The 12,815-nt window shown below is 36.1% G+C and overlaps 1 long non-coding RNA gene across 1 annotated transcript; it reads left to right on the forward strand.

Moving 5' to 3' along the window:
* LOC107648109 lies at window positions 2,700-3,428 on the forward strand. Its single transcript, XR_001621729.2, has 4 exons — window positions 2,700-2,746; window positions 2,839-3,042; window positions 3,147-3,239; window positions 3,329-3,428. It is a non-coding gene; the product is annotated as an uncharacterized LOC107648109 (long non-coding RNA).

Raw genomic sequence — 12,815 nt, forward strand, 5'->3', positions numbered from 1 at the left:
ATTGAAATTACGATGTGTTAGTCTGTGAACTAAAATTTAAAGAGTAATGATAATATTATTCTTCTAATTGATAATTCTATTTGATTTTTTAGTTATATATCACTTTTGAAAATAAGATTTCTAAAAACTGGTTTTAAAAGTGAATTTTTTGTTAAAAAATCTGGTTATGAATTACTTATATTTTTATTTTTTGTTGCTGTTTTAGTTTGTCTCTTTAAAACCAGAAAAAGAGAATCAAATAGCGGATCTCTCTGTAGCTGTGATTACCTTAGACATTGAGCTACACTACAGGTAAATCATTTAATATATTATCTTTTTAAATTTGTTTGAACATTTAATTGTTAAGAATATTTACTGATTAATTGTTTGCTTAAGCTTCTTTACATAGTTTGTTAGATACAAATTGTTAGTCTCTTGATTGGTTGAGATGTTCTCTTTCGAACATGTGTGGTTTTCTAAAAATTTTTTAGAAGCAATAAGCTCTTGATTAGAAAAAATCACTTATAGTTAGTCTAAAACATATGCCCGTGTTCTTTTATTTTAGTTGACAAAGTAATGGACAAAGGGTGGACTAGTTTACCAAGACATACTGAGGGTTACCAACATGGTGTTAATTCATTTTTGGATTTTGCCTTTTCTAGAGGTAGACCACAAGGACAAGAAATTCTTTGTCCTTGTTCTATATGTAATAACTTTAGTTGGGGGCGAAGGGATGAAGTTTATGATCATTTAATAAGTAAGGGATTTCAAAAAGGTTACACTGTGTGGGTTCATCACGGCGAAAGGATAAGTCACATGGATAGTGACTCCGATGAGAGTGAAGTCCATGAAGGATTTGTCGACGACATTCATGGGCTGCTAAACGAGACGTTTCGACATGTGCTTGAAGGAGATAAAGATGCTGATGGGCCAAACGAAGATGCAAAAAAGTTTTATAACTTGCTTGAAGAAGGAAAACAAGAGTTATATCCTGGCTATAAAAAATTTTCGACATTATCATTCGTTATCCGATTGTATTTGTTGAAGACTCTTAATGGTTGGAGCAACGCATCCTTTACTGCTCTACTTGAATTACTGAAAGAAGCGATTCCTCATTTGAATATTCCTGATTCTTTCAATAAAATCAAGGCCATGGTAAAAGATTTAGGACTTGGTTATAATAAAATTCATGCTTGTCCCAACGATTGTGTTCTGTTCCAGGATACATATGAAGATGATGAATTCTGTCCAATTTGTGGAGCTTCCAGGTACATAGAAAATGTTGAGGTAGATATAGAAGTTGATAAATTGAAGAAAAAACCTGTGCCTGCGAAGGTTTTGAGGCATTTTCCCTTGATTCCAAGGCTTAAGAAGCTGTTCCTGTGTTCCAAAACAGCTGAATCATTAAGGTGGCACGATGAACATCGTTCAAAGGATGGAAAGTTAAGACACCCAGCTGATGGCCAATCATGGAAAGACTTTGACAGGCTTCATCCCGATTTTGCTAAAGAATCTCGTAACATAAGATTAGGGCTAGCTAGCGATGGATTTAATCCATTTAGAACCATGAGCATCTCCCATAGTACATGGCCGGTAGTTTTGGTCGCATACAATCTTCCTCCATGGTGTTGCATGAAACCAGAGTATGTCATGATGTCCTTGCTCATCCCTGGACCATGTTCGCCTGGAAAAAGCATTGATGTGTATCTTCAACCATTAATTGAAGAGTTGAAGGTTTTATGGGAAGTTGGAGTGGAAACATATGATGCTTCAAAGAATCAAACTTTTCAACTACATGCAGCACTTTTATGGACCATAAGTGACTTTCCAGCTTATGCTATGTTATCTGGTTGGAGTACAAAGGGAAAGTTAGCATGTCCTTGCTGTAATTATGACACCTCATCTTGTTATTTAAAACATAGCCGGAAGATGTGCTACATGGATCACCGTAAATTTTTGCCTATGGATCATCCATATAGGATGGACAAAAGATCTTTCAATGACGATGTTGAATTGAGGTCTTCACCAGCTTTATTAGATGGGGAACAAATTTTTGAAGATTTGAAAGATTTTGAAAATGTATTTAGAAAGAAGCAAAAAAATAAAATTGATGGTCCATGGAAGAAAAGGTCCATTTTCTTTGAGTTGCCATATTGGAAGCAAAATACATTGCGCCATTGTCTTGATGTTATGCACATCGAGAAAAATGTATGTGATAACATAATTGGAACTTCTACATCTTATTCAATTGTGATAAAGTTAAAGACTACATTAGGTATTTTTCTTATATATTTTCCAATTACGAATTCTCTATTAGCAAATTTAACTTACTCGCTTTTTACTTACTTTAGAGAGTATGAGGAACATGTCAACAATCAAACTAAAGGTAGAAAATGGAAGAAGGCAAAAACTCTAAGCCATGACTTTAGTGAATGGTTCAAAGAGCGTGCTTCTCATGAAGATGTTCCGAAACAACTTAAAGATTTGTCTAGAGGCCCAAACACAGTTGCAAAACGATTTTCTAGTTATGTAATCAATGGCTACAAATTTCAAACTAGAGAACATGATGCAAGCCACACAACTCAAAACAGTGGTGTGACTTTGGTGTGCGAAACACCAAGCTTTGCTAGTGCCAAGGACAACAACCCAATGACAAAAGCCGTAACATATTTTGGTGCAATAAATGACATAATTGAGTTAGACTATTATGCATGTTTCAAATTGGAAGGGGATTAAAGATAAAGAAGCCATTTGGGAATATGTTCAAGTGAGAACTTTAGTCTTGTTTCTTTTAGAAAGTATTTGGAAATGTACACATGTATTTTATTCTTACTAGCAAAAAAAAATTGTGTTTTATAGGCTAAATTCATTATTCCAACTGAAGGAAAGAGGATGGTCCTTGCTCGTATCAATGACAACTGGAGAAGGTATAAGACTACAATAAAGCAAACTCATTTTTTGCCATACAAATGTGTTAATGAGATGCTGAAAAATCGTCCTAAGAGCATACCTGAGAGTCATTTTCGCAAGTTAATTGCTTATTGGAGAACTGAGAAAGTTAAGGTAAGACATGTGAAACTTAGTGTAATTGTTTATGCAATTATATTATATACACATATGAGTGAAGTTTGATGATTTGTTGATAATACTTGTCTCTTGTTATGTAGAAAATGTCTGCGCAGAATAAGAAAAATAGGGCACAATAGAAATTTAGGCATCGAAAGGGACCAATAAATTTTGCAAGAATACGTGCAAGATTGGTACAATTTTTAATTCTTTGTGAATTTGTTTGTGTATGTGTGGTGTGCCTTTTAACTCTATATAAATGCTATTTGAATTGGACTTATAGGCTGCTTCTAAGGAAAATAATGAACCACCTACTCAAGCAGAAATGTTTGTTGAGACTCGTCAAAGCACAAAGGAAAAATCATTGGATGAAGACACTCTGGATGTTAAGTATTAATTAGGAGTTAATTTGGTTAAAATAGGTTATGGATTTCTTGTGTCTTGGCAATTTGTCCATCACTTGTGGTTATTTTTATGCTTGCATTGAGTTAAAGAATCTTGACATTATTTTTAATCTCTACTATTTGTTTCGATGTTGTCAAATGATATATGCCTTTAGTCCAATTGTGTATTTACTCTTATTTTATTACTATTATTTTTCTTCACATTAATATAGGCACATTTGCAAGCTGAGAATAAAAAGTCTAAAGAATTAGCAATTAGAGCTTTCCAATCCATATTTGGGAAAGAGAAGACAGGGAGAGTGCGATGTCACGGAAGAGTAACCACACCAACTTTGTTGAAGAAAAATGAGGAAATTGCCACCCTTAAGCAGCAACATGCAACTGAGAAAGCAACATTAGAGAATAAGGTTGATGTGATGCAAAAAGAAGTAGATGAACTAAAATCGCTTGTTAAGATGATGCTGCAACAAAAAAGCTCAGGAGTGGACCTTGACATGTTAGCTGCTCAATTAGGAAGCACTTTAGGGAATCCGAACAATAATGATGCGCATGAAGAGGTATTATTTGTTGTTAAAGTTTCTATATGTTATCATATCTTAAAGATGTGTAGTTTTATATTTGATTTTTTTTTTATGTTTACAGGAAAACTATGTTGAAGGGGAAATCGAACTTGATTAAGGTCAACTTTTTAAAAGCAAATGTTATAGGGTAAAAGTCATGAAATTGTGGACATGATGCCTATTTGCTACTTAGCTATTTCAACTCTCTCTTTTGTTATTATATTTTTTGCAAATTTAGATGATATTGTGGATCTTACAACAATTTTTATAAGTTAAATTTGATGGGAAATATTCAATTTTTTTCTTTAGTGACTTAATTCAAATAGTTTAGAATATTTATTGACACTAAACAATAAAAAAAAACTGAAATTAATTTAATTCACGAGAAAATTATTGTAAATAAAAAATTATATATCACAAAAAAATCGTTGTTACAAAAGACAATGGTGTTAAAACCGTTGTCAAAGAGGACTACATAATAAAACCGTTGTCAAAACGCGACTCTAAAGGTAACGCTTTAAAACTGTTGTTTTAGATGACTATAAAATGGCAATGGTATTAAAACCGTTGCCAAAAATGACACCAACTGTAACGCTTTAAAACCGTTGTCATAGATGGCTATAAACTGGCAACGGTTCAAAAACCGTTGCCGAAACCTGGCACCAACGGTAACGGTTTAAAACCGTTGGCTATGTGAATAATAAAACGACAACAGTTTAAAACCGTTGCCTATCCAGTTACGGTTTTAAACCGTTGTCATGTTAATAGGAACGGTTCGAAACCGTTGCTTATTGAGTAACGGATCAAAACCGTTGTTTAAAAGTTTTCGTCAAAACCGTTGTCTTAGGCACTAACTGTGGCAACGGTTTTTCTGTTACCGTTGCCTTAGGTAAAAACACGTTGCCTTTGAGCATTGGTAACGGCCGCATATACCACAGGTCAAAAACCGTTGCCAAAGCGTTGCCTAAAGTTTTGGGAACGGTTTTTCAATCTACGGCAACGGTTTTTGACCGTTGCGAAAAGCCTTGTTTGTTGTAGTGAGAGCTCCGAGCACTCAAACTAGTCCCTGGCCATATTTCAGGTGATGACTCATCACCGGAGCGCTGATGTGGCCTAAGATTGCCACGCTGGAGTGCTGCCAACGGCTAGCTGAGCTGGCTAAGTTCCAATTTTTACCCAGATTGGTCCCTCCTAGTATAATTAACCCTAAATCCCTAAATTCTCATACACCTCCCCTCTTCGTCTTGTTCACCTCTTCTTCTTCTTCTTCCATACACTTGTTCCTGTTCATGCACTCTCATCCGGGGCTGCTACTCATGTCGATGATGGGTGGAGGTAGCACTGCAGGTGGAAGCTCTGTTCATTCCCTATCTAGCTGGAACCAGAGTAGAACGCAAATGAAGAGCAGAAGATCGGCCCTACCAGAATGGTGCGGCTGTGGCTGTAGGCCAGTTCTCAGATGGTCTGACACAGATTCGAATCCGAATAAACCGTTCTATGGCTGCCCCAATTATAATGTATGTTAGAATAATCACTTGTGTTGCTGTTATTCTCCTCCCCTGACTGTTCTTGTGTTGTTATGCCTCCCCTAACTGTTCTTGAGCTGTTCCTCTCTAAACTTTGATCCTTTATTGGATGCAGACAAGTGGGAAGAGATGGTGTGGGCTTTTTGTGTGGGCAGATTCTGTGAATGAGGAACAGGTTGAAAAGTCAGAATCGTGTGGTGATGAAGTGAAGATCAACGTTGATTGGAGGCTTCGAAGGTTGGAGGAGGATGTCCAGATGCAAAAAGTGATGACCCAGTTGTTAGTGTTAGCTGTGTGTGTATTGACAGTATTGTTGGTGATCCTGTATTGTAAATGATGAATGAATTGGTGGTTTTGGGTTCGTTGTTATCAACATTTGTAAAAATCTACTTCTTGATGGAATGAAAAGTGCTATTAACTATGAAATTGTTGTTAATTTAAATTCCATTGTGTATGAAAAAAATAAAGAAACTGCTTCTTGAATGGTAAACCACATAGCATAGTATATTAACATAAATTCCATTGTTTATCAAGAAACAACAAAAGTTGACTGTAAAAGGCAGCCTAGAAACCATGTTGCTGCTATCTGTAGTTTCATCAAAAGCAAGGCCAAGGCATACCAAAAAGGCCTTTGCATCACAGTTCACCATCTAGTCATTATACGATAGAAAAGACTAATTACAAAACACAAAATAGAAACTCCTAAGTACATATATCTAAAGTATTCAATTCTTCTTTCTTGGGGGCCTAAATCCTGGCGTTGGGATGAACTGCATCAAGTTGGCAAACTTTGAAGATGTTGCTGAAGATGCACCCTGCAAGGGATTCACTGTTGGTGTGGTTGGCTGATTAGAGGATCGTCTTCATGGTGACAGCTTCGAAGGTCTTTTCGGTGCAAACCATGAAGATCCAATCATCTCACAATTAATGCAGATAAGCAAAACAGCAAAATTCTTAACAAAATAACTAACCATCATACTCGAATGGAAGCTACAATTCTTCAAGTAAGCATAACAACAGAATTCTTTCCCTTATGACTAACCACCAAAATCCAATAATCGAATGATCAAAGGTGTTACCCTAAAAGCTAACCAGCCAAATCTAATGAAAGCACAATCATTCACAGTAAGCATAAGGAAACAATTCTTAATATAAGATCACATAAAATCAAAGCAAGACATTCAAATTAAATCACACCTTTTGCATATCCGATATGAAGCACCAGTCATGCTCTTTATAATGCTCCAAGTCCTGATGAAGTAGCTCAAGAAACCATCTCCATGTCTCTGTATTCTCCACTCTGATAATAGCCCAGGCTATGACATAGATATTATGATTTGCATCTAACCCCACGGCTGACAAAATCTGTCCACCAAACCGGGTCTTCAGAAACGCACCATCCAGACCTATCAAAGGACGGCAACCAGCCTTGAACCCATTTTTGCATCCACTTAAGCATATATACATTCTATCAAAGGTAACTTCACCATCTGGTTGGGGGGTGGTGCATATTTGTACAGTGGAACCGGGATTAGTCTTCAACAGCGTCATACCATAATCCCTAACCATCCTATATTGCTCTTTCTCATCCCCATACACTACACTTCTTGCATCCATTAATGCCCTGGATATTGAGTTTTTATTCAGAGTCAAGTCAAACCGTGTCTTGAAGTAAGTTGTAGCCTCGCAGTGTCTAAAATTTGGATACTTTCTCACCTTCTTCACAAGCTTGCTGCATACCCAATTCCTGTTGGCAGCCCTATTCTTGTCCTCTCTTGGGCAAGTGTGGTCATCATTGAATGTCTTAATTTGCCAACATGTGTCTTCATGGTCTCTTGATGCATAAGCCACCCATGGGCAATCTTTCACCTTACACACCGCCCTGCACCTAATGTTATCATTTTTCACTATCTTTATGCTTCTACCCTCTTGAATTGTATATTCTCTCACAGCTTCTCTAAATTTCCATTTAGTTCCGAACTTCATGCCTACCTCAAGGTGCAGCTCTCCAAACCTTGCACCCTCCCTAAACAGCGGACTTGCCTCTTCAGATTCATTTCCTTCCTCCAGCTTATCTTCTGAGTTTGGAGGCGTCTTCATCTCCTCCGAGTGCCAAGAATTGGTGCCATCTGAGTCAACACCTAGGTGTAGTCCATCCTCTACCCCTTCATGAACACAACCCACAAACCCAAGGTCAACCTCAGCGTCGCTCACCTCCTCCACCAAACCATCGTCTTCATGTAATATCTTCTCCTTCCCTTTACCTAGTGGACTAATATTTCTCTTACCCACCGTAGCATGTGTCATATTTCTCCTAGTCCTACTCCCAGTTTTAGGATCATTCTCTGTAGTCTCAGAATCAGAGGAACTACCCTCATCCGGACCTGGCTTGAACATGCTATCCTCTTCACTATCAGAGGAGTCAGAAGATACATCAAAGGGAACTTCATTGTTAAACACTTTGCTAGTAAATCCTCTAGCAGCAGATCGTGTACAGGGTCTCCTGAAAATTCTTGGTCTCTTGGACAGTTTCTGCTTCTTGCTCTTATCTGATTTGGTGTTCTGACTGGATTTCATGGGCTGGCTGATTTTGGTGGGCTTGGTGAGCTTGGTGGGCTTGGTGGGCTTGGTGGCTTTTGGGGAGTTGGTCTTCTTCAGAGTTTTGGTTGTCTTGGAAGGATTGGCAGTTTTGGAGTGTGGTGGTTGTGATTGCCGTGGAGATGTTCTGTGTTTTTTGGGACTGGATTTGCAAGAAGTGTTGGGTACAACCTTAGGGATAGGAGGAGCAACTATGATTGCATGAGTCTCTGTAACTGGGGGACTCACATCAGTATCTGTACCTGCATTACATCTCTCTCCACCATGATCATCCAAGTACACAACTGTGTTATCTCCCTCTAACACCTCCGGCACTGACACTGTATGCTCGAAATATATATCAATCAATCCCTCATTTGTCCTAGCACAATTCACCATCTCTCTTATCTCTTTGTCACTGTTTACATTTCTCAACCCCTTCTCCAAACATTTTCCAGGAACATGCCACCAGCACTGTTTAATGTCATTGTACCCAAACTCCTTATGGTAGTTCCGTATGTAGAACACATCTAGAGTATCAGTGTCTAGATCACCTAAACAGGCCTTATTGTCCGGAGAATATATAATAATTCCTTCTGCATTTTTTTTAAAGTCACCCCATGATGAAACATGATGTCCAACTTCTCCTCCATCTGCAAGAAATTTAAAATTTTTACAATACATAGGGAGAATTTGAAAGCTTACTCATGCATTAAAAAGGAAAAATAATCACCACAAGAAAATATTTTTTTCCAAACCTCTATACTTCTCCCTGTTTCATTCGGGTATTACAGCAACCCCACAAATCCCAACCAAGATTCAAACCCTAGACACTACAATGACACCAAAACTCCAGAACCTCAACAACACTGACCAATGCTATCATCAACCAACACTGTATTCAAAATGCAAAGTAAAAAGAAAAAAAGGTTACCTTGAGTCCGATCACAACGTCAGAACCTCGTCTTTGTGGTGAAGGAAGGGAAGGGAAGAGCGACAACAACTTCTGATCAGATAACTTCTTCTCTCAAATTTTTGTAAACCCAGCAAATACAACCCTACGGCTACGCCATTGATGGGGAGATGAAGAAGAACTCAGAGGGTGGAAGAAGAAGAGACGAAGTGTTTGTGTTCGTGGAGAAAACTGTTTTTCATAATAAGTAACAACTATACGGCGTCGTTTTTGGCTTTCAAGGGCGCCAAACCCAAAACGACGTCGTTTTGGACATGTCCCACGTGGTAATCCTATGCCATGTCAGCGCTCCGGTGATGAGTCATCACCTGAAATATGGCCAGAGACTAGTTTGAGTGCTCGGAGCTCTATCTGGAGGACTACAATAGAGAAATCGAGATCTTAGGGATTACTATGAGTAATTGCGTGAATCTCAAAGATTAGTATGGGTATTTACTCCAATTTGTACGAAAAAAATGTGAAGTGTTCAAAAAAATAAACAAAAAAAGGTAAAAGATGTGTATAAACGATGGTAAAAGAATGAAGTTTTGGAAGGATGTCTCGATAGGAGAGAACTCTAGGAGAAAAATTTTCTGTTAAGAAACTCCAACAAAAAAAAATAGTATAATTGGTTACTGTGATGTGTGGACCGTTTCTCATGGGTTTGGGATCTCCATTGAAAAAGGATATTCTTCAATGTGAAACTATACAATGTAGAGAGCTAGAAAATATTTTGGAGAATATTTCTTTATGTGCTAGTTACAAGAAAATACTACCTGAGTATTTAGGTCAAATAAAAAATACTTGAGAAAATCATTATTAGAGACAACAGGAAAAAACATGGGATACCGGGTATGAAACATATATACGACTCTGTTTGGTGTGAATTAGTACTTCTAGAATGCAATTGCTGTTATGGTTTGTTATTAGTGATGGTTTGAACAATAAAGATAAGTTGGTTAATAGAAACATTATTAACAATGTTGATTCTAGTTCTATGCGGTGTGGTAGTGAAATTGAAACCATCAATCAGTTATTTATTCATTGTGTATTCAATTTGCTACAAAATTATGGAGACTGATCCTAAGTTGGAAAAAGGTTGCGTAGGTGGGATCGAAAAACGTTAATTTATGGTTAAAAAATTGAATGTTACAGGAGGTACATAGATTCAAAGCACATAATTGAAAAGGTCTTTTTTTTTTCTTTTTTTTTTTCACATGGACTATTTCACATAGCAGAAACATGATTTTTTTAAAAAAGAAAAATGTGCCTCATGACTATGGATGAAGTCATGTAAAAGTTTTGACTCTCCAAGGTGGTGTTTGTTTTGAGGTATTAAGACAGAGACTGAGAGACTGAGAGTTAGTATTATGTTTGTTGGTTTAGAGACTGGTATTAAAATTTCTGTCTCTGTCTCCAAAATTTCAGTATTTCAGTACCTCCAAAAAGTAGAGACACACGGAACTAAAATTTTTAAAGATAGAGACTGAAACTTTAATAACATTTTATACCTAAAATGCCTTTCATTTCAATTAATTAATTTCAATTTTACCCTTTGTACAAATTAAATTAAAATTTCATTCTTGTTTCAATTTCTGTCTCTCACTTTATACCAAACAGAATACTAAAATTTATTTCAATCTCTGTTTCTGTTACGAGTTGACGGTGACAATGACGGAGGGATAGTGTTGTCTCATAGAAAACAAGGTCAAGAACTAGAGTGGCATATTTTTTTTAGTAAGGGATCGCGTTGTCTTTCGTGAAAATAGACAAGGACTGAGTTGGGTCTTTATTCTTTAGAGTTTAATATTTAGAATTTAAACTATAGCTATGAAATGGGCCAGCCGACCTGTTTATGCTCAGCTCGCCTATGCCCGTAAATCATATGGGTTAGCCTGTTTAAACCCACTTTCTTCACAAACTATAATGTTTTTTTAACTTGAATCATTTATGGCCAGTTCGACAGGTTAAACGGGTTGACATGTTTACTTTTTTTCTTTTAGAAAAATAATTTTGATAAGAAGGTTATTTTTGGGTCAAAAACGGTAAACAAATGAGTTCTTTTAGTTAATGAGTTGGATTTTCGGGTTGAATTAGTTGAATATTGACCTAAAAAAGTATTAATTATTTTTGGAAAAATGCAAAAAAAAAAAAAATTAGGTCACCCATTTAGTCTGTGAATTGACTCGTTTAACCTACTATATTTTTGGCGCACTCCTTATATTTTTTGGAACTCATTAGATTTGCCATGAAATACTATACCAAAAAATATTTATATATTTATCATAGAAAAATACTAGAAGACCAATAGAATTTATTATTTTTTATCAACAGTTAGCTATCAATATTTAAAAGTGTGAGTTAAAAATATATTGTTGTATTACTAAACTAAAAAAATAGGTTGATGGCTAAAAGTGATAGCAAAAAATAATAAATTCTGATGATCATTGACCATTTTTCTTATTAAATCTAATAATAAAGGTCCACATCCAAGTAATTTAACCAACCAAGTCCAACCAAGTCTTTTAGATTCACGCGCTTCTTTTTTGTGCTTTCTTCTTTTTGTTTCAAATTCACGCACGCACATTCTTCTTCGTCCCTGATACTACATCTTCTTCTTCTTTTCCTCTTTTTTCATTATTTTTCAATTTTGTTACCGTCGTCACTAACAGCACCTCCTCCTCTTCCCCATTCTCTTTCATTTTTTTTTGGAATTTCTTCTCCCCTTTCTTTTCATCCTTCTTCTCCATCATCATCATCATCATCGTTATTGTCATTGTCTTCTTCTAATACGTATTGTCATTATCGTTTTCGTCGTTATTGTTATCGTTATCATCGAATTTTTGTCATATTGATGACATTGTCTGATCCGAAATCGATTTGGATATATTTTTGTTCAAAATTGACTTGGTATGTGCTTGTTTTGAAACGAGTTTGTTTGTGTATCATCATCATTAAGTAATATCGGTTCATTCGAAATTTAATTTTCAGTTCATTTGTGAATTAACTGAGGTTCACTTGATGCTGCTGTTAAGTATTGACCAATTTTTTTATTTCTTAAGAAATTTCAGATTTTCGGTCCATTTCTCAGTTTAATTTTGAATCATTTATTAATGATTTAAGGTGCATTTGGTCTCGTTGTTCTGCACAATTCAAAACTCTTCATCTTCATCTTCTACTGCTTCTTCTTCTTCTTCTTTTTTATTTTTTCTTCTTCATCTTCTTCTTATTTCATTTTGTTATAATTATTTTTGTTTCACTCTCTTGAGAGGAATAAAACCAAGAAAAAGAGAAGAAAAATCAAACAAAGAGGAAGAAGAAAAAACACATAATGCTGCAAAATCACCAAGGAGAGGAGGAGAAAAAGAAAAAAAATGTAGCAACTACAGCAGTAATAAAAGAATGACGATGAGGAGAAAACACGCGAAGAAGAAGAAGGAGGAGGAGGAGGAACGCAAAGAAGAAGTCAACGACGACGACGACGATAACGTAAAACCCCATGCGTGAATGTAAATGCTTGGTTGGAAGAATGGCGTGTGTGCGTATAATCACGCTCTTTTAAAAAATGGTTTTTGTTGGTATTGAGTCTACTTCATTGAACTTGGATAGTTGGATGACAATAACACAAGAATGTGTAGCACATCTCATAAATATAAATAGCTTCATTGTTTCTAATTTTAATTTAAAATACTTGTATAAATATATCTAAATACGAAAGATTTTTCTATTTCTGAAAGAGTATTTCTCTAAA

The sequence above is a fragment of the Arachis ipaensis genome, chromosome B06 (genome assembly GCF_000816755.2).
Source record: "Arachis ipaensis cultivar K30076 chromosome B06, Araip1.1, whole genome shotgun sequence".
Taxonomy (NCBI): Eukaryota; Viridiplantae; Streptophyta; class Magnoliopsida; order Fabales; family Fabaceae; genus Arachis; species Arachis ipaensis.